Genomic DNA, 23342 nt, shown 5'->3' with positions numbered 1-23342 from the left:
TTTTTTTATTAAAACTAAACCATATTTTTGGGTAAATTTATTTGTTTAATAGATGCACTATCGGTCACATTATGACAGCCCATTGAAACAAAGTTATAAGCATTTAATAATAGATGAAGGTCCAGTTTTGACATTGAGAAACTGGCCTATTCAAAAATCCACGGACAAGACATGTAGTTTGAGAGTGATGAACATGATGAATGGCAAATGTATGCGTGCTTTTAATTTAAAACAAAAGGAACAAAAGAACTGGCAAATTAAGGTTGGTCTGAACCCTGGAATTATGGAAACTTTTGGGTCTCATAACTGCTAAATTGTCGGTCTAAAGTACATAAAAGTATGAATGGCAAAGACTTGATAAGTTCATCTCCATTCACACTAAAATCCTTGGATTTATGCTATTAAAAGCTATTATATTAAAACTGATTTGGTGAATGAAGTCAACGAGGCAAGGAAATCGGATGAGATTTTCTGACTATGGACCACAATGGCCTCATTCAAGTGGCATAGTTCAATAACCTCAATAAAACAGTCATAGTGCAAAATATGACCTCTAGTTGCAGAGTATGAGTTTTTGTACACAAATTTTCAAAGGTCATTCAATGAATGTACAAATGTATTGGGGTTAAAGAACTGTACCCGGATATATGAGCATGTAGTGGATCCTAGTGTCTGACATATTTTGTGTCTTCATAATTAGAGTCACGCGGTAGCCGTGACCAGCAAGTTTTAAAAAAAAAGACTGATAAAGAAGACTAATAACATATGCTCCCGCGAGACTATATTTACACCTAACATTAAAACACTTGACTTCTATTGTTCGATGTTATTTTTCGCTGGGTACAAAATGTATCTAAAACCATGGTAAATGTTATTTACAGTCCCAGGTGTAATATCTTGACAACTTATTAATTCCAAAAGGGCCACCAATCCTACAGTCAATCATTGTTCGTAATAAACAAATATTTTTGCTTCCATTTCACGCGGTATTTCATAGCGAAAATTAGTTGCAAATCAAACTGATCCAGAATTTTTGGACACTGCTACAGGTCTACCTGGTTCTCACCTTCACACTACTTTTTCAGATTCACTTCCAAATATACCCTAGCAGTTTCTGAGATACCCTACATACAAATTCTGAGCCCCATTCGCCAAAAAATCAAATTTTTCACAATTCTTTTGTTCTTATCGGACGACGCATCCATTTATATAATAAATGCTGTATTTCAAAACAGCAATTTTGAGCAGAGGCCCATAGCCTAATGGTTAGGGCGTTTGACTCCAGATACGCTATCCCGAGTTCGAAACCCGGTGACCAACTGATTTTTTTTTTCAATATTTTATTAAACAATTTATTGTCATTAATCAAGGATAACATAATTTTAAACATCCAGTGCTATTGTGATATTATTTTTTATTAAAGCAATTTAAAAACACAGCATAGTGTGATACAACACCATCAAGGATCAAAAGAAATCTGAATAACACAAGAAACTAGATCAGGTATTTATAGGGTATACGACGTTACTCATTGTTATTCTCATTTAAATATATTTTGTCCTACCACGGACAAATTCGCATGATAATAGGACAATAAAACATGATTGTGATATGTATGAATGGTTGTTGAATCGATTTAGAGACCTGACTCTCTGTCATCTTCAGCTATCGTAGAACATGACAATTGTCATACCGTCCCGGTAGGTTGATTACAAACACTCTGTAGGTGTGGAAAATTGTTCCGCTAGTATGGAAGGCCAGCAGGAAAAAAATCCAAATAACATTTATCAAGCATATATAGTACGGAAGCGTCTATGTGACACAACTTGACAAGATAGAATTATCTTGCCATGTCGACTTACTATCAGCATTAGGCCTATGTCAACATGACGATATAAAATATCTCGCCAAGACAACTGAACAAACAAGTCAACATGGCAAGATATATTATCATGCTAAGTCGACATACCAAAAATGGATGTCGTCTTCGCGAAATAAATTATTATGCCAAGTCAATTTACCGCCGACAACCGCCGCTTAATATGGATATCCAACAAGATTGCCCCGCAGGGCTACAAAGAACCACAAACTGCGAAATTTGGATATCCAGCTAGATTGCCCCGCAGGACTCAGGAACCACAAATCTTGAAATATGGATATCCTACAAATTAAAACCACAAACCGCGAAAACCGCCAACAACTGCCGCTCAATAGAAATATCCAACTAGATTGCCCGCAGGGCTACAAAGAACCACAAACCGCGAAATTTGGATATCCAACTAGATTGCCCGCAGGGCTATAAAGAACCACACACCGCGAAATATGGATGTCCAACAAGTTTTAACTATAAATTAGCCCTCGATAGAGGGCAAGGCTTGAAGGATTAGGGAAATTATAACAACGAACCGCGAAAGTTACCTTAACAAACAATATAAGTCAAAATGGTAAGATAAATTATCATACCAAGTAATAGTAATTTTGACACCGTATAATTATTGAAAAGCATCCTCGGGATGTAGAGGAGGGCGGCCCGAAACTTTAAAAAAAGGAAAATTAAAACCACAAATCTCAAAAAGACCGCCGACAACCGCCGCTCAATAGGGATATCCAACTAGATTGCCCCGCAGGGCTACAAAGAACCACAAACCGCGAAATTTGGATATCCAGCTAGATTGCCCCGCAGGACTCAGGAACCACAAATCTTGAAATATGGATATCCTACAAATTAAACCCACAAACCGCGAAAGACCGCCAACAACCGCCGCTCAATAGAGATATCCAACTAGATTGCCTGCAGGGCTACAAAGAACCACAAACGGCGAAATTTGGATATCCAACTAGATTGCCTCAGGGCTACAAAGAATAGGTTTAGCTACATATACTCGTATTTTTTATTGTCATAAATCAAGGATAATATTATTCAAACTTCTATTTTTCGTTTTATTCGTCTTATGTAGTACTTCGTAACCGGATGACTTTTCAAGCTTGGAGCTACTCGGCTTCATTCATAAAAAGAAAGGAAATCTACCAAAAAAACGTTGACAACGTAAAGAAAGCAGCAAGTTTAAAAAGCCCCACCTCGGCTCACTTTTTGAAACTTGGTCCCATTTTGAACATCAAATACAGCGCTTCCAACGATTTAATAATAGCATGACTGGCATTATATGCCTATTTGTTATTTATTTAATTCGATCATTAATCATGAAATGAATATTATAAAACAAAACATATAATAGGATGTTGGCTTACCATGCAAGAGCAAGATTATAACCTTTCTGATCTTACAAATTAATATCGCATCGGCACATTAAAGACTCATAACACATATGGAAATGTTTGAAGTTGATAATATTATGATAAAGTTTAAATCAGTTCCAGGAAATCAGTACGTTTTACAAATGGGACCAAGTTTCAAAAAGTGAGCCGAGGTGGGGCTTTTTAAACTTGCTGCTTTCTTTACGTTGTCAACATTTTTTTGGTAGATTACCTTTCACATGAACGTCTTCAAGATTCGTGAATAAGATTAAAATGAATCACACGGTTAATGACATGAAGTTGTAAAGAGATCACTCGGTCGGGAATAGTTTTTTTTCCTTATATTTTGTATTGTAAAATGTGTATGCAAGTGCTACTTTCAAATCTGGACCTCAGTACATTAAATTGACCGGTGTTTTATTGTTTTCTGGGCTATCGTATCAAATGAGGTGTCAAAATGCGCAGAAATTAATTCTGCTTCCACCGCATTTTAGAGATTTGTAATACAATAGCCTCTTTTTGAATAATGGCCATTATTTAAGGGGGTTAGTTACTTTTTTGAGATGTTTGTGTAAAACACTCACACTAAACACAGATTTCCTACTATATTTGACATGTGCATTTCTGACAGACTTAAAATACTGCATTTTTAAGCTCAACGTGTTTTACTTGCGCATGTAGGGCTTTGAGACGAATTATTCAATCAAGATGGCCTTAGAACTCTGACTGGGGAAATTAAAATCACAAACCGCGAAAGATCGCCGACAACCGCCGCTTAATAGGGATATCCAGCAGGACTACAAAGAACCACAAACCGCGAAATTTGGATATCCAAGCAGATTGTCCGCAGGCCTATCTATTATAAAGAACCACAAACCACGAAATATGGATATCCAACAAGTTTAAACTATAAATTAGCTCCCGATAGAGGGCAGGGCTCGATGAGGGAAATTAAAACCACAAACCACGAAAGTTCGCCGATAACCACCGCTTAATAGGGATATCCACCTACATTGCCCCGCAGGGCGACAAAGAACCGACAAACCGCGAAATTTGGATATCCAGACATTAAAACACGATTAGCTTGCCTTTGTTGGGGCATTTAGACGCTTATGCGCATTTACCAGTTCCGACTTGAAGTAGGCCTAAATCGGACTTACACTCTGTGTCTCTCTGGCATTGTCAACATTGGGTGTGTGTTGTTCATATTTACATTTTCTTTACATATTTACGTTGCCTTGAATAATTAAAGTATATTAAAATGTATATTGATCATTTTGTACGCCTCTTAACATTACAGTCACGCGTGACGAGCAAGTTTTAAAAATAAACGACTGATAAAGTTTTGTTTAATTATTTATTGTCATGAATCAAGAATAGAAACTTCAAACATCTAATTTTTCGATTTATTCGTTTTATAGAGCACTTCGTAACCTGATGACTTTCCAAGCTTGGAGCTGCTTAGCTACATTCATAAAAAGAAAAGAAATCTACCAAAAAAACGTTGACAACGTAAAGAAATCAGCAAGTTTAAAAAAACCCACCTCGGCTCACTTTTTGAAACTTGATCCCATTTTGAACACGAATAGCAAATCGGTGTTTTTATTTTATTTCAACAGAATACAGCGTTTCCAACAAGATTACAAGCCTACTTGTTATTCGTTTAATTCAATCATTAATTATGATTATTATAAAACAAAACACAATAGGATATTGGCTTACCATTCAAGAACAAGATATATAGGCGTAATAACCTTTCAGGTCGTTCCAGAAAGCTTACAAATTAATATCGTATCTGCACATTAAAGATACATAACACTTCTGGAAATGTTTTAGATTTATATAAATATGATAACGTTTAAATCAGTACCTTTTTACAAATGGGACCAAGTTTCAAAAAGTGAGCCGATGTGGGTTCTTTTAAACTTGCTAATTTCTTTACGTTGTCAATGTTTTTTGGTAGATGTAATTTACTCATGCATAAAGGTTTGCATAAAGGTTTAACTATGCAATGTGTGAGTTCATGTAATTATAAGAGTTAAGATGCAATTATTCAAAAACACAGATCTACACAGTATCACGGTCGATGCATATTAAGGTGCATATAATTTAAAAAGACAACCTGATATTGTACAGCAATCTAAATAAATAAATATAAAAGTAATAGTAATAGTATGCGTCCATATGGGCAGCACAGGCAAGTTTGAAGTGACGTAGTTGGGAAGACAAATTGGCGTGTCATAATTGGTGAGTCAAATTGGCGAGTCATGATTGGCGAGTCGAAATCAGGCTGGTACAGAGTCCCATTGGCAAAAGAAGATACAAATTGGCAAGAGAGTTCCATAGACTCAGGCCATTATTTGGCTATAAAGTCATGAGTTGAGTGACAAAATAGGCGTGACATAATTGGCATGTCAATGTCGATCTGGCTTAGAGTCTCATTGGCTTTAAATATGGATATACAACTAGTTTGCCCCGCAGGGTTACAAAGAACCATTAACCGCGAAATATGGATATCCAACTAGTTCGCCTCGCATGGCTACAAAGAACCACTTACTGCACAATATTTTTTACCTCAAAAACAAAGGAATTAATATCTACCAAAAAACGTTTCAAAACGTAAAAAGTGGCCAAAGTTTAAAAATATTTCCTGTGTGGCTTTTCACCCTTTTTTAAACTTGGTCCCATTTATGAAAGTTTCTAAAGACCCATACGAAGTCATCTATAGGCTACTTGTTGATTTTCTTAGTTGTCAGTGTTTATTTTGTAGAGCAATTGAATTAATGTTCGTGCGTAATTGAAGTTTTACGTTATAATGTATTTTGATTTAAGAAAAAGTAGCAAATACCCGGTACTCATTTTGTTTAACTCTTCATCGTCACGTGCTCTTATTACTCTACTACTCTTTATGAACACGCAGTATAATAAAACATAAACCTTGAAATGTTTTTGATAATACATAGCCTACGTCATATTGCACCGCTTTCGAACAGTCTTAAACCTATAAGAGCACATTGTTGCATGTAAAAATTAGGACTCATTCTTCGTGTTATTACTACTTTACTTACTAAATGGGACCAAGTTTAAAAGGGGGTGAAAAGCCACACAGGAATGATTTTTTAAACTTTGGCCGCCACTTTTTACGTTTTGAAACGTTTTTTGGTAGATATACTACCTTTTTTCGGGCAATCGCTGACCGAAATATGCAATTCCTGGCCAAGCTGTAAAAAAGTGCGCGAGCGTTAATGACAGCTAATGACTATGAACTTTGGTACGTCGAAACAAATGTTTATAATGTTTTAATGTTTACTTCAAAGTGCTGACGTGGGAGTCAATAATTGGGATAATTAGCTTAATTTAAATCTCCTCTCTTTTCATCTTCTCTGGTTGAACAGCTTTGAACGTAGGAATTGCTTGAATGGAAGGTAGCATATTATCGATTTTTCGTCATCAAACATTCGTTAGAACTTAAACATTACTGGAAATAGAATGGCAATAGATTAAATAACGTATATATATGTTACATACAATATTGTACTTCTAATACTCGGAGACCATTTTTGGACCATAATGTACATAAGGACCAGTGATTGCACTGACAAAATTTCATTGCTCTTTCACTTCTGGGCGATTTCTAAAACTTTTTGATACCCCCTCGTATGTTACATATATTGTACTTGGAGTCTGTGGAGCGCTTTAGTCTTTCAGTTTTTAGATTTAAATATCTTCCTTATTCAATATTGAATCCATTTGTAAACATGTGAAGCTAGTGCAATTTTCATGTTTTTTCATTATGTCAGTTCCATGTTAGTCAGCATTTTGCTGCAAAATGGTATGAATAAATATCAATATGAATATAGTTTTATACAGCTGGTAGTTTTAAAGCACTTCTTTCCTTTTTTATTCAATTTTTCTTTGCCTCTTCGAATTTTTCGTTCGATTTGTTGTCAAAAGGGCACTCTGCCTACGCTATTGATAAGCATAAAGATGAAGCTAATAAAGAAATTGGTGAGCTATTTATTATTGTAGCGTGAAGTGTTCGCATTTAGATGCATGTCCTTGGTTTTATAATCCTTTTCCTAAACTGAATTACAATTTTCACAAACTTCCGTGTTGATCTTAAAGCCATATTAGGCCATGTAGGCCATACGATCTTTAAAGATAATACGAAATTAGTTGAATTTTGTCAAACCTGGGTTGTTGGCATATTCAGGCAGAACTTCAGTCAACCGATGGCTATTATTGTACATTATGAGCAATACAAACGATCGAATTTGGTGTTGAAATGAGCAAAATTTTAAGTTGCACCTTTTGAATGTAAAAATTATTTTCTCGGCCAAATAAAAAGTTTTAATTTTTTCAGTAAATGTCATGAAAAACTATAATGCTTGATACTAGTGAAATTTAGTGTAAGATTTTCGATTTTGATAGGCTTAAACTTGGCATGCGAGCTTCTTTTTTTTTTGATCAACCATTAGCTTTTCAAAGTACTAATATACTAGTTTCCTAATGAATGATTTTCCCAACTTTCTAACGCATATCACGCGTGAGCTATATATCATAGTTTTGTCAGAATTTCGGTTTTCATTGCACCATAACATTTTTCAATTCCGAAGTTGTTAAAATCAACTCGCGAATGTACCGGAAGTCAATTTGTGCCGAAATTCCTTCCCACAATGCAATAAGCATTTTGCATAACAATAGATACAGTTCGAAGGTTAATCAATATTCTTTGTTGTGCAATACGCATATTGCATTGTGGGAAGGAATTTCGGCACAAATTCCGGTAGAGAAACCCTAAATCCGCGTATTGATCCCGATTGTGTTTGTTCGACCTGCATACGTAAGTAGCCTTGGATTATGTTGTTTTTAAACCGATTTGATGAAAAAGTAGACAAAACACTTGCCTAAAATCCTTGAATTTATGCTATTTAAAACTGATTTGGTAAATCACAGATATTGGAACACATTGTGTTCCAATATCTGTGGGCGAATAAAGTCCGGGATAAAGTCAACGAGGCAAGGTAAATCGGGTGAAATTTTCTGAAAGGACAGACATTTTTTGTGTCTTCATTAATCATAATTATCTTTCACATAAAGTCTTCAAGGTTCGTGAATAAGATTAAAATGAAACACGCGGTTAATGATATGGAAATTGTAAAGATATAAAAATGAAGAAATATGTGAAATTAGAGCACATCAGACATATCGAATTGCATTCTGAATACGTAGAATGTCCTTCTGATATCAAATAATTTTGATTTTTTGAAATTCGCAATGTAATACACATTTTATGGCAAATGGTTAAAAATTGACATTTTTGATATTTAACAGAACTCGAAATAAACTTTATAAATCTGATGATATGTACTTAAAGTGTATGTAGGTGGGATGAAAAGCCGAAGATCAATTGAAAATTTTGAACTATCGTATAGAAGATATGGATTTTTCCCAAAAAACAAAAAAAAAAATTAGGTCTTTTTGGGAAAAATCCATATCTTCAATATGAAAGGTCAACATTTTCAATTGATCGTCGGCTTTTCCTCCCAGCTACATACACTTTAAGAATATATCATTAGATTTATAAAATATACTTCAGGAATGTTATATATCAAAATGTAAAAATATCAAATTTTAATAATTCGTCATAAAATTTGTATTATATCGTGAATTTCAACAACAACAAAAATTATTTGATATCAGAAAGACATTCTTCGTATTCAGAATGCAATTCGATATGTCTGATGTGCTCTCATGTCCCACAAAAAATATTATCGAAACGCTCAAAACGCTCATTCCAGATCCCTTAAAGAAACCTCAAAAGGGGAGCAGGTAGGGACTTAATTATATGAAGTCATTTGGGCGAAACTCGATACTGGATATAGGCCTACATATAGGCCTACTCCCCGTACTCACTGGTATTAAGGTCCGTTCATACTACCACCGCATTTGCGATGCGTTGCTTTGCGATGCCGATATATCGATTACTTTTATCGCAACTCAACGCAAGTCGTCGCATTTGCAAGTTAAAATGTATTTAACTTTATTGCGATATCGCAATGCAGTAGTTTGCAGTACGATGCAGTGCGACAAAGCACCGCATCGCAAAGCAACGCATCGCAAATGCGGTGGTAGTATGAACGAACCTTTAGTCATATGCTATGCTAGTAGACCTACATAGTACATTTACATGATTATTAGTTGGGATCAGCAAGGGTATAATTTTAGTTCCTTTTTATAGAGCAATTGTCAAATAATAGGCCCTATAGGTCCTAAAAACTTAAATTGTGAACGGATTTTCATAGTTGACAAAACAAAATGTATGTTTGATATATCAATTATTTCATTGATAGCATCTTCTTTAACATAATTTTCATCCATAAATAATCACAGAATATTATCTGTTTACAAAATAAGCGTTTATGTTCAGTAGCTAGTTGTAGGGTGCCGACATCGGGAAATTACTGATATTTATATTGTTATAGTCAAAAACGGATACTTAAGGCCCAGTCTGCATGTGGCTTAGTCTAAAACATACACGACAGAAACCGACTGTGAAGGAGACTATTTGTGCACTAGATAATTTTCTTATAATAAAATCCGTTTTTGAGATTGTACCCATGACAAGCATGACAAGTAACACCTAAATTAAGTGTAAATTCAGGGTTAGTCCGCCCACGCTTTCTACATGTTCTAGCATGGAAAGTTTGCTGTATCTTTATAAATATAATGATTGTTTTGACTAGATTTGGGGTTTGTGTCTCATAAAGAAGCAATGTTTAATTGCAATATTTAGAAACCACAAACCAAAACTGGGTGCTATGAAGTACAAGATTGGGCTACGAGTATACATTTTACCAAGTTGGCAATAGGAATTTGCTTCATTTCGCATATGCATGACTTTCTTTATTATACTCAAAAAACGGTCATTCCTTGAGGTGGTTTGCTTTCTTTTAGGAGTGGTTTCCATGCACTCTTATTAAGAGTGATTTTCATTCTTCTGCAGTGATTTTCACTTTCTCATTCTTTTGGAGAGTGAGTTATCAAAGCTGTTTTACACTACCCTAGAACTACGATGGGGGTGGGGTGGGGGTGGAGTGTACCACCCCTGGAGTTTTTTCACCCGTAACAAAAAAGTTCTCGTCTTTACGCCCAAACGACTTAGGGACGCACCATTAGATTCTCAGGGGGGCATGGGAGTTTGGGTCAGGCAGAATTTTTTTTTCTCATCAGTGAGGCAAAAAAAATTTTTCGTCTCACTAGTGGGCGAAGTTTTTTTTTCAAAAAGCTCCCATGCCCCCCCCCCCTGGAAATCTAATGGTGCGCCCCTTAAAGGTCCATAAGCGTTGGCCTGGTCAACTGGCAGGTTTGTGCAGGAACTAAATACCAACAATTACTAAATGTTTATACTAGGATTTGGGCAGGTAACCTTGTCCTTACATATCACAATGTTCTTTTAGATGTTTTGGACCTTGGCGAGTTGGACACTTTTATTATCATGGATTATGTTATGCCATAAAATGCTGAACTTGTGTAACATTTTATGAATAAATCCAGATGTGCTGTTAACCCTTTAAGCTAATCTAAGGAGTAGCTTCAAAACTCAGCCGCTGGTTCCGTTTGGTTTCTATTGTTCTAAACAATGGAAGTTTTGAAGCCGCCCCTAACCTGATAAAACATTGGTGTGTAGCTGGACTAATTTGGGATCTACCGGCTCATTGATCGCAAAAACCAGAGTAAAAAATCTTGGGGAGATAGCAAACTGAAGGAGAATCTGACAAACCTACATACAGGGTGTCCCATAAAAAATTACCGAGAGAATAAAATTGAACATAAGTCGCGAAATCGACATCAGAATCAAATAATAAAAAATGTAGCGCATAGTCTATTTTATTGTTCATCACATACGAAAATTTTATTTGATTCGGTCGACTGGTTGCAAAGGAATTAACGATTACATAATGCGCGCATCAATGCAGTTCATTCCAAGTTTGATCAACAGGCGCTTTTTTCATACTCGCTTACCGTTTCCTAAAGTTTGTGTATCCCATTAAATTTAGTCCACATGGTCTATTTTATAATCCGACGGTGTTGTTATGTTGTTCATGCTTTCACTGATGATAAATAACAGTTTGTCCGAGAAAACTTTGATTTCTGCAATTGGAAGCTTTCCAACTTAAATTCTTTAGGTTGTGCAAATATGTTATATTTTAACTTTCCAAAGAACATTTGAGCCAAGCATGATAATGATCAAGTGCTTACAGCATAACGTGTGATTTTTGATGCCATGTAACAATTTGAACAAAACCTAAATGGTTTGCAAGAAACAGATTGTTTAAAAAGAAAGAAAAGGATTTCACAGAACAAAATAGGAAGCCCATTGACTAGTGCGCATTGTGTTGAAAGACCTTTCTTTCAAACTTGGAATGAAGTGAATTGACCCATGCGTTATGTAATCGCTCATTTCTTCGCAATCAGTCAACCGATTCCAGTAAAATTGACCTATAAGATGCAGAATAAGATGGGCTACACGCTGATGTTTAGATTTGTGGATTCTGACATCTATTTCTCGACTTACGTTCAAATTCATTCGCCCGGTAATTTTTTCTGGGACACCCTGTACAATTGTGCAGAAATTAATACAAATCGGTGTTAGTAATAGCTAGAGTATGCACGATGGGCAAGTGGACAATAGAGAAGTCTAATACCCGATTTTTCTTTCGGTGTTAGGAAAATATCGTAAAAATGTTATCAGAAACATAAGACCTCAATGGTGCTCGAACTATTTAGCTGTGGTAATACCTAGGTAACAAAACATCCTAGATTGTGCGATCCTATCTTTATTTGACTTCTTATATCAAAACACATTGACATTTTTAAGATGTTGAAAAAATGTTTACCAAAACATATTTTACAACGACATTTTATTTTACGTGTTGTATTATTTTGTGTTTTTTTCGTTTAAAACTTTTATATAATACAACCTGACCGTATAACAACATTTGTTGTGTTTGCTGGATATGCCCTTGACATCAGGAGCTTGATGAAGACACCATGGACATAAGCAAGAAAAAGGGGGAGAATGTTACAATCCCCCCTTGCAAATTTTGCCTGGTACACAACAGCAGATTCTACACTAAGCCAAAAAAAACTTAAAATTTTTCACAAGGTCATATCTTAAAATCCTGTCCATCAAAATTAACTAAAATTACACACAGGATTGCCTCAATACTCTACTCTAAACACATGTCAGTAACCTATCAGTTGGCCAACTGATACAACCGCAAAATGCACTGATATGGAACAACTTCCTGGACCACATTCACAGCCCTATTGGCACCCAGCAAAAGAAATCTGTGAGAATGGCATCTTGAATCACAGGTCACAGCCAACAATTTTAACAACATTAAGTTAAAAACATTAAAGAGAGACAAAACAAACTTACCAGGATCATCATGTCACATGTCCAAACAAATAATGAAGTCCTTTAGTAACGGGAAGCATGTAGACTATGAGACATGGGCATTTATCTTTCACTTCTGTAGTCCAGTCATGGGCAGAACATAAAAACATAACAAATCAAGAGTAAATATATGTCTGAATTAATATCTAAAAAGTTCCCACGTTTTACTTTACTCATTTAGGAGTTATTTGGGGTTAAAAATGAGTTTTTCGTGATTTTTTCCATTTTGCCCAAAATGTCAAATATTAAAATAGCTGTAACTTTAAAATAAATTGAGTAGAAATTTCATTTCTATTGTAGATGTTACATGTCATATGGATTTCCAACACTGGTGAATAAAAATGTCACAGCACAACTCTAAAATATAAAAAAATGGCAAAAACCATATTTTTGTGCTATTTTGGCCATTTTTTACCTAAAAATGTAATTTTTGCATGGGAAAAAAATAAATATATATTTTCTTGATTTAAAAAAATATGTCATTTTGTCAACCTAGTTATTCTGAACAAAAAAGTTAATGATGGTGAATGTCTGTGACCTATAGTTTTTTATTTTTGTCCTTTTCAAATCCACATATGGACTAAAATAGCATGTTTTTGTCAATTTTTCCAATATTAGGCTGAAAATGGTACTTTTTTGTAATTTTAACAAAATTTTCAGTGTTTGGAAAGTGGGAACTTCACATATATTATGGATATATTATAGTACTCTCATTTTAAGCTAGTTGTAGATCCACTGGTAGCTCGGTTTCCAGCAATTTTATCTACTTTCAATGCAGCAAAATCATTTTAGTCATCATTTTACTGCATTGAAAGTAGATCAAATTGCTGCTACCACGGTAGTGGGCATACTAGTGGATCTTGAAATAGCTTAACATTAAAGTACAATTACATGTTCATATTATTAAGTGAAGTTCCCACTTTCCAAAAACTAACGAGTTGGTTAAAATGGCCATAAAGGACCATTTTTCAGTAATATTGGAAATATTGAACAAAAACATGCTATTTTAGTCCATATGTGAATTTGAAAGGGCCATAGATCAAAAAATATAGGTCACAGACATTCACCATCATTAACTTTTTTGTTCAGAATAACTAGGTTGACATAATGACATATTTTTGAAATCAATAAAATATATATTTATTTTTTCCCCATGCAAAAATTACATTTTTAGCTCAAAAATTGCCAAAATAGCACAAAAATATGGTTTTTGCCATTTTTTATATTTTAGAGTTGTGCTGTGACATTTTTATTCACCAGTGTTAGACATCCATGTGATATGTAACATCTACAATAGAAATGAAATTTCTACTCAATTTTTTTTTAAAGTTACAGCTATTTTAATATTTGACATTTTTGGGCAAAAATGGAAAAAAATCACGAAAAACACATTTTTAACCCCAAATAACTCCAAAACGAGTAAAGTAAAACGTGGGAACTTTTTGATATCAATTCAGACATATCTTTACTGTTGATTTGTTGTGTTTTCATGTTCTGCCCAAGGGTGGACAACGAAAGTGGAAAACCAAGGGCCGTAGAGACGCATGGCTTATAGTCTAATGGGACAATCTTCCCCAGGATATCATCAAGAACTTGGTTGGAAGCATGAGAAGCAGGTGCACAGCATGCGTGCAAGCGCACGGTGGACATACCCGTTCCTAAAGGACTTCATTATTTGTTTGGACATGTGACATGATGATCCTGGTAAGTTTGTGATCTGTTTGTATCTGTTGGTAAGTTTGTGACCTGTGATTCAAGATGCCGTTCTCACACATTTCGCTTGCTGGGTGCCAATAGGGCAGTGAATGTGGTCCAGGAAGCTGTTCCATATCAGTGCATTTTGCTATTGTGTCAGTTGGACAACTGCTTGGTTACTAACATGCGTTTAGAGTAGAGTATTGAGGCAATCCTGTGTGTAATTTTGGTTAATTTTGATGGACAGGATTTTAAAATACAACCTTGTGAAAAAATATAAGTTTCTTTTTTGGCTTAGTGTATAATAATAATGTCTTGCAAACACAAATTAAACACAAAGTTTACATTCAATACGGATTTTATTCTCATATCTTTTAATCTTTTTATTTTGATTTCTGCAAATCAATTCACAAGGTAATTTTTCTTTTTTTGTTTAAGTTCATGAAGAAAACAGCTCATATATTGGGCTATTCTATTTGAAATCCAAACTACCACTGTGGAAGATATAGCTAAATCCTTCCACAGAGGGAGTATGAGTTTTAAATAGAATAGACAATTGGGTAACTTCCACTTGAAATACTCCAGTTATGGAAGATAATTATACATGTAGGTAAAGCCATATACAAGGGAGTGTGGAACCCTAGCCAATCCCATTTGAAAAACATACTCCCTCTGTGGAAGATGTATCTTAAATCTACCACAGGGTATCGCAGAGTTCAAATGGAATGGCCCATACAGACAAAAAGAGTCATTATTATTTCAAGAGGTATCTATAATATTACTTAAATATCATAACAACAATAATACACATTAACCCCCTGAGCACTACCTGCCGATCTAACATTGCCTCTGATTGGTCAATTACACATGTCTTCATTTTAATCACCAATCAGAATGGAACTTTGCAAATAATTCACCCCAATTGTTTTGTGTGGTGAAATTATCCTAATAATGTTGCTGATTGGTCCAATTGATAGTGAAAACCTCTTCTTGACCAATAGGCAGGTAGTTCTCATGGGGTTAAAAACAAAAAAATTGAAGGGTAGATACAAGCAAGTCCTACCTGTAATAGCTGTGAGGTGTCATACTTACGATGTGTACCAGAATACCTGGGATAGAATGCAAAAATTAACAGTTTCAAGCAAAAAAACAACAAACTACATGGGCTGCTTGGAGGAGAAAAGTGTTAACCACTTTTGTTTAATTTCAGCAGTTAACTCTTTTGCGCACCAAGCAGCCCATGCACTTGATCCATTGGTGTTCCAATCAGGCAAATTATCGAATGTCCACAGGGCAGCTATTACAGAGAGAACTGGTACGAACCCTTCAATACACAAATGAGACATACTGTTTGACACTGGTAAACATTATTAAAGCTTCAAAACGTATTTCTGCAGCAAGTTAAAAAAAAAACCCAGAAACTTTTATGCAAAGTAAATTGATTTGTTAGAAAAAGAAATTGGTTATCAAAGCTTTTCTACAATTAAAAATACCATTTATTTTCACTTGTTATACTCAATTGTCAAGTACGTCGGGCCTATTACATCTAGATTTCATAGGCGAGTGGCTGCCCACTCTTTGTGGCGAGTGATTATATATATATATGACATGACATTCACCCAACACTGACACTGCAAATTATATTGTAGTTTAAACAAACATGTATTCCCCAGACCTGTTTTAATTATTAACATGAAAGTGTTTTCCCAGTTTTGAGATACGATGTAGTTGTCAGCGAGTTTCAACAGTATCACTGTCAGCCCATCATGACACATATTATATTCTATTCTGAAATACCCATTGTAATACATGCACTAGGGTGGGCCGAAAAACACCTTTTTTCTTGGATCGACTTGGAACTCTCGGAGAATTTTACTAGGGTACATACTACTATTTTGCTAAAATATCAGTAAGATCGGAGCATGTTTCGCCCAGGCAGTAGATTTTCAAAAAATCCCTACTTATTTGCCATTTCTTACTGTATAATTCTATACAGAGAAATCAGTAGAAACAACCTGGGAAAAATAGGCATTGAGATGACATCATAGCCAATATTAAACAATTTGGGTAGTTTGTTTAGACCCTCCAGAACATCACCAAATAGCAAGCAGTCTCCAATTGGTTACCATTATTTTTTGCTAGAGACCTGTATTTAGTTAAATATTGATGATATTTGAGTTGCTAAATTAAGGGGTAGGGGTAGGATTATGGAGCATTTCCCCAGTTCTACTGAGTCAAATTTCACAATCTTGGTAGATATGAACTGCAAAAGTACAAACAATACATGAGATATGAATTTAGTGCAGCTCTGACATGACCAGGGGTTAAAGGGTCATGTGACCCCTAATATGTAGGAATTTTCAAGGCTGTGTGACCTTTTGACCTCTGGTCAAAACATGGATAACCGAAAATCATATAGCATTTATTTTTGGCAATGCTGCAGTTCATATCTGTGCAACAATACTGCATTTGTGAAATTTGACTGAGTAGAACTGGGGAAATTCTCCATAATGCTACCCTACCCTTAATATAGCAACTCAAATATCATTAATATTTGACTTACATGCGTGTCTTTAGCAAAAATAATGGTAACCAATTGGAGACGGCTTGCTATTTGGTGATGTTCTAGAGGGTCCAAACAAACTATCCAAAATGTTTAATATTGGTTAGGGTGGCATCTGAATGCCTACTTTTCCCAGATTGTTTCTACTGATTTCTCTATATAGAGTTATACAGTAAAATATAGCAAAAAAGTAGTGATTTTGTGAAAATCTACTGCCTGGGCTAAACATGCTCCAATATTACTGATATTTCAGCACAATACTAGTATGTACCCCAGTAAAATTCTCCAAGAGTTCCAAGTCGATTCGAGAAAAAAAGTGTTTTTTTGGCCCACCCTAACATGCACGTTTTCCCTCCATTTCAATTATGAGTGGTTTCCAAGCAACTACTTAAATTCAAGTGACCCATATAAGAACTATAGTAGATTTTTAGTGCTTTATGGTCTGAGCTGTGTGCCTAGCCTATATGAGCATAAACACAGATCTTGTGATAAGCAATCACGCAGATTGACTGATCATCAATGGTCTTGATAACAAAATGGTTGACCCATTGGTGATCAGTACATAAAGACGCCAGTCAATGTTGTCAAAAAATCCTGAAAAGGCAAAAAAATTCCTGAAAAATGTACTTTGCCCATACATTTGTACAGGATCATCTGAAATCAGGAAATTTCCTGCAGACTGGCAACATTGGTAGAAGGGGAGGAGGCCCTGTCGCCTCTACACATTCACCGATCACCAGCACGTACCCAAACCACAGAAATACTAACAAAATTACTTTACCGGTACACATATATTGTATTGTGCCTAATAAACACCCCTATCCTAATAACACCCCCATAACTTGTTTAATGAAAGTGCAGAAATGTCAGTAATCATATGAGCAACCTTAAAATTGGCATTTAGTGCTTGCTGTCATGATCAGCAAATGCACAAAACCTATTGTAACTTAAACATCCACCCAGTTCATTGCAAAATAATTTCACTAAGCAAATCACATCTTTGCATAAAACTGCAATGCTGTGGTTTATACTGATAATACACAATTTGTGTGGTCGACGCCATCTTGAATTTGAAGCCAGAAATGAACATGAGTCATATTTTTTGCCCCATTTATTAAAAACTTTTTGAAATTTCATTCCGAATAAACACCGTCTTGAAACATTTCATGCCACCTGGGCATTTATTAGGCACAATACGCCAAACATGTATTGCAAGTGCAGAAAAGTGCACTCTGTTGAACAGTTTCCCACACACTTCTATCTTAATGGAATGAATGAACGTTATATGGTCATATTTTCTTGAAAGTTTCTGGTCTTATTTTGGTCAACAGTTTCATAATCACCTTATAAACAAAAAGCACCTTAATAAAATAAAATATATCGGTATGAAAAGCACAAGTCATTCCAAAATTATATCTTTAGAGCATGATCTTTGCAAACACTTGTATAAAAACCATAGCCATTAGACTTTTAAGAGTACAGACTCCACCATGTACCGTTGGATTGTTTTCATTATGTGCCCTGTTAATTTCTGATTAAAAGTACATGCTTGTTTGCATTGGGCTATTGCAATTAAAATCCACACTACCCCTGTGGAAGATTTAGCTAAACTCTTCCACAGAGGGAGTATGAGTTTTGAATCGAATAATTGGGTTAATTTCCATTTGAAATACTCACTCCAGTTGTGGAAGATATAGGTGAAGCTCAGGGGAAGTATGGGTTTCAAAATGATTAACCCTGACCAGTTACATTTGAAAAAACATACTCCCCCTGTGGAAGATATTTCCAAAATCTTCCACAGGGGTAGTGTAGATTTCAATCCACAGGACAATTTTGAGTCTGTAATCTTTAGGCCTAACCTCTTTGACGAAAACAAAATTTGGTGACATGATTTCCCTCTGATATGAAACCAGTATTCCCAAATTGCAATTTACAATTTACCATTTTTACCCCATGAGTACTACCTGCTGATTGGTTACAAGAACACTATTATGATTTATTGAGCCAATCAGCAACATGGTAAGAATGGTAGTAGGGCTGAAAAGGCTTAATCCTGTGAGTAATTACCTGCTGATTGGTTACAAAAACACTATTATGCTTTATTGAGCCAATCAGCAACATGATAAGAATGGTGGTAGGGTTGAAGAGGATTGAGCTTATATAGAAGCTGTATTTTAATTGGTCACTCAGATGAATATATTGCCTCGTTAACCAATCGGAAACAATGTAAGAAAGGTTCTCAAGAGTTTGACATGTTTTGATATCAAATCGGATCGATTGAGCCCATATTTATTGGTCAGTCCAATATTTCAAAACTCATAGCAAGACCAATAAATATTGGGCGTAAAGCATCCAATTTTATCATTATTATGTTTTGGATCAAATATTTTCACAAACTTTGACTCATCCAAACATAATAATGAAATGGATCTTCCCCACACAATACCAATATTACAACATAGCCAGAACAGATATTACAATTTACACTCCACACTCCAGGCCTAAATTGATGCAAGTACACAACTCTTTAGGGATGAGATCAAAACTCGACCGGCTGTTAAACCGCGTTCCATGTTTAGAACAATATAAAGCGGTTCCAACCGGACGGAACCGCCCGGAACCGGCGGTCGAGTTTTGATTTCATCCCTTGGAAAATATTCTCCCGCACCTCCTCTTTAATTACGACTAAGTCTTCAAATATGGGAGGTCAAAGATATCACAAAATATCCGGTCTCGATCTTCAGTCGCAATTTTAGAATCTGGGACGATGTCCTGTCATACATCCTCTAATTACTTTGAGAACTGTGTATCATCGCGGAATAAAGCGCAGTTCGTTGGTGGCGAATCTTATTCTACAGTATTGCCGATCTTCATATTTCAACTATCTATTATAATGTCCAACCATCGTCACCAAAATGTTTAAACAAAAATGAGTACACAAAAACAGCTGCATTCAAAAAATATTAATTAGAATTTAAGGATTAACACCCAGACGTTTTTCCATTATGGACCACATTGGGGTTGAAATCAGGGCTGTCAACTCTCACGCATTGGCCGTGAGTCTCACGTATTGGGTCACTTTCTCACGGTCTCACACCAAGGTAGTATAATCTCATGCCTAGGTAGTAAATCTCACGCAAAAAGCTGGAAAATTAGTAAAATCTCACGCATCGTCATTAATAATTTGTTGCTCCTACCCCCCCCCTTTTCACATTCCCGAGCGCCGTGGCTCAAATAATCATGGTACAAAATGAACATTGGAGTCGGCAAATCCCGGTACGCCTCTTGTCTCACGCCAAGCAATTCCAAAAAGTTGACAGCCCTGGTTGAAATCCATACACCCCCTATGGAAAACATAGTTGTAATCTTCCATGCTGAGAGTGTGAATTTCAAATGGAGTTACCTGAATGGATGCCTCCATTTGAAATACAGTACACCCCATGTGGGATATTAAGGGCATTGTGTACCATAGGGGGTGTATGGATTTCAACTGGAATAGACACATTGTGGGCTATTTCATTATAAATGACAACATTGAGTCCCAAAAGGGGTCCAAATTCAAACTCATTTATTTCATGCAAATTCATTATCATTTCAAAGTTCAGATGGTGTGTCAATAATTCTCAAAATATTAGAGCGTCAAACCCTCAGGAACCATTAAAAAATTAAATTGAATTTTTGCTGTGTAAAACATAGCTGCCGTCTGGAGGGGACATTTTTTTAAACAATTTAATACACAACTTTGAAAGAGTATATGTAACCAACATTGGGTTCATACTTATTCATATTTAGTCTGTAATAATTGTTGTATGTTCCTTTACACTTCAGTGTCTTAAATATGCCAGTTTCAATATAAAACAATTAGTAAATTGATACTAATCCAGATAAATGGTGCAAAATTACTACATATTTTAAGGATAAACTTTATCTTCACATGAAAAATTCATGAAATAGTCATTTTGTCCTGCCCAATAGCTACACTGATGCATAAGTGAGTATTCTGCGTCAATCTGTTGTACTAGTCATGGAAAACCTAAAATAAAAGACCCCTCCTGTGTCATTTGTTCTGGATAGGACACATTTTTAACACATAATAAAGCATACTTTAACTTTAGAAATAGCTGCATCAATATTATTGCATCAGTATTATTGCATAAAAGATCCCCAGCATTTAAAATCCACTACAAACAGGGTTAATATTCTGGTTAAATTAGGAATATTGCAATTTTTAGCTAACCGAAGTTCAATGCAGAATAATATCATATGTGTTCTCAACAACTGGACAATAATTTGAACACTAAAGTGGTTTGTAAGCATAATTTGCAATAAAATACAAACATTTCTTGTGGGTTTGGCTCTTTGAAATTTTTATTTTTTAGTTTGTTTACCAATTCATGGAAATGACATAATTGTGCTGGAGAGGACATTTGTTAAATTGCAAACAGAATCGTGGATACAGGCTTGCAAAATGCAACAAATACCAAATCATGTGCCACCTTGGTAGAAGGAAGACCACTCTTCCTCTACAAATTTCACATTCTATGATATAATCCTTCTTATTTCAACAATTAGTAATTAACTTCAGTTCTGGAGAGGACAAATTTTTAACGCGGAACTGTGGTATCAAGAACAAGTGGTCTACTGTATGTAAAATAAATGAATTCCTCAATCAGTGCCCTGTCCCATCAATTGGTAATATAACACAGATTATACAGGTAGGGTAAGGGTTTATATTTCCTCTTTAATGTTAACAAAAATGGAGGCATGAATTGGAGAGGACACTCATTTTTTTTAAGAAAATGCCAATTTTGCAAGAATCTACGGAATTTTAACATTTTTGCACCAATTTTCACCATTCAACTTGCATGATGTTCCACACATATCATATTTTCATTGCAACAAGCACATTGCCATAGAATGTACCTAATTTTTCAAAGAATTAATTCAGAATACATGGGCAAAATGAAATGGGACTCCAAAATTGGGTTAAAATGTACCTTTTGGCAATTTTTTATACAAAAAATAGACAGAATTCTGTAAAAATGCTCATGTAGCTTGTAGTTTGTGGCATACTTAGAATTAAGTTAATAACACTGCATTATCACCCTAATTATATCAACCAGATATGATAAAAGCCATTTTTGTGAACGTGTCATTTATAATGAAATAGCCCTTATGCAGGTTTCAAATTGTCTTTTTAACCCCCTGAGCACTATGTGCCGATCTAACATTGCCTCTGATTGGTCAATTACATGATATCTTCACTTTAATCACCAATCAGAATCTTTGCAAATAATACATCCCAATTTATTTGCATGGTGAAATTATTCTAACAATGTTGCTGATTGGGCCAATCGGCAGGTAGTTCTCATGGGGTTAAGATTATTATATGATCCCACTGTATCATGATTGGTCTCTCCAATTAGGTGATAACCTTCCAATCTCCTACCCACTAGCTCCCACTTTTTTGTTGCTTACATGAAGTGTTATTGCAAAAACATAATTAAATAAAATGTGCTGCAAAGAATGTTACCAATTGTAATCCATACACACCCCTATGGAAAACATGACTTTAATATCCAACACAGGGGGTGTACTAGGTATGTATTCAAATGAAGTCCCCATTCAGGTAATCCCATTTGAAATTCACACTCCTTTTGTGGAGTATAAAGTCATGTCTTATATACTGTTTCTTTTTGAGCTCAGTTTAGTTCTGCCCTATGTTTCAGTGCATGGAATAAAGGTCTCAAAGCATTAAAAACATGTGTTATTATATATGAAGATCACATGTCCGGATAACATAGAGATCCTTTTAGAGGATGTCAGGATAATGTATGGACTGTATACCTTTTGTGACTACATCCGCAAGGACTCCCGAGAATTTAAAAATGTGTGCGCGAAACAGTTCAAAGATGTCAATGCATGAACAATAAATGGGCTGTTCCTTTTAAAGTCCACACTCCCCCTGTGGAAGATTTAGCCTCAGTCTTCCACAGAGGGAGTATGCGTTTCAAATAAAATAGACAGTTTTCTATTTGAAATACTCACTCCAGTTGTGGAAGATATAGGTAATGCCGTAATGCAGGGAGAGTATGGGTTTCAAAATGATTGACACAGGCATGAGAATTTTCAGTTTTAAACTGAATTCAGTTTTTTTGAGTCGAAATTTCTGCAACTTTATTTAATGTCAGCCTGTTTTTGGTACTTTTTGCCCAATTTCACACACATTTCCAGTTCTTTTGTTAGAAAAGTGCAGTCTCATGCCTGTTAACACAGACCCATTACATTTGAAATATGTACTCCCGCTTTGAAAGATATTTCCAAAATCTTCCACTAGTGTGGATTTTAAATGGATTAGCCCAATAG

This window comes from Amphiura filiformis, chromosome 18, assembly GCF_039555335.1.
Source record: "Amphiura filiformis chromosome 18, Afil_fr2py, whole genome shotgun sequence".
Taxonomy (NCBI): domain Eukaryota; kingdom Metazoa; phylum Echinodermata; class Ophiuroidea; order Amphilepidida; family Amphiuridae; genus Amphiura; species Amphiura filiformis.
This window is presented reverse-complemented; position numbering follows the sequence as displayed.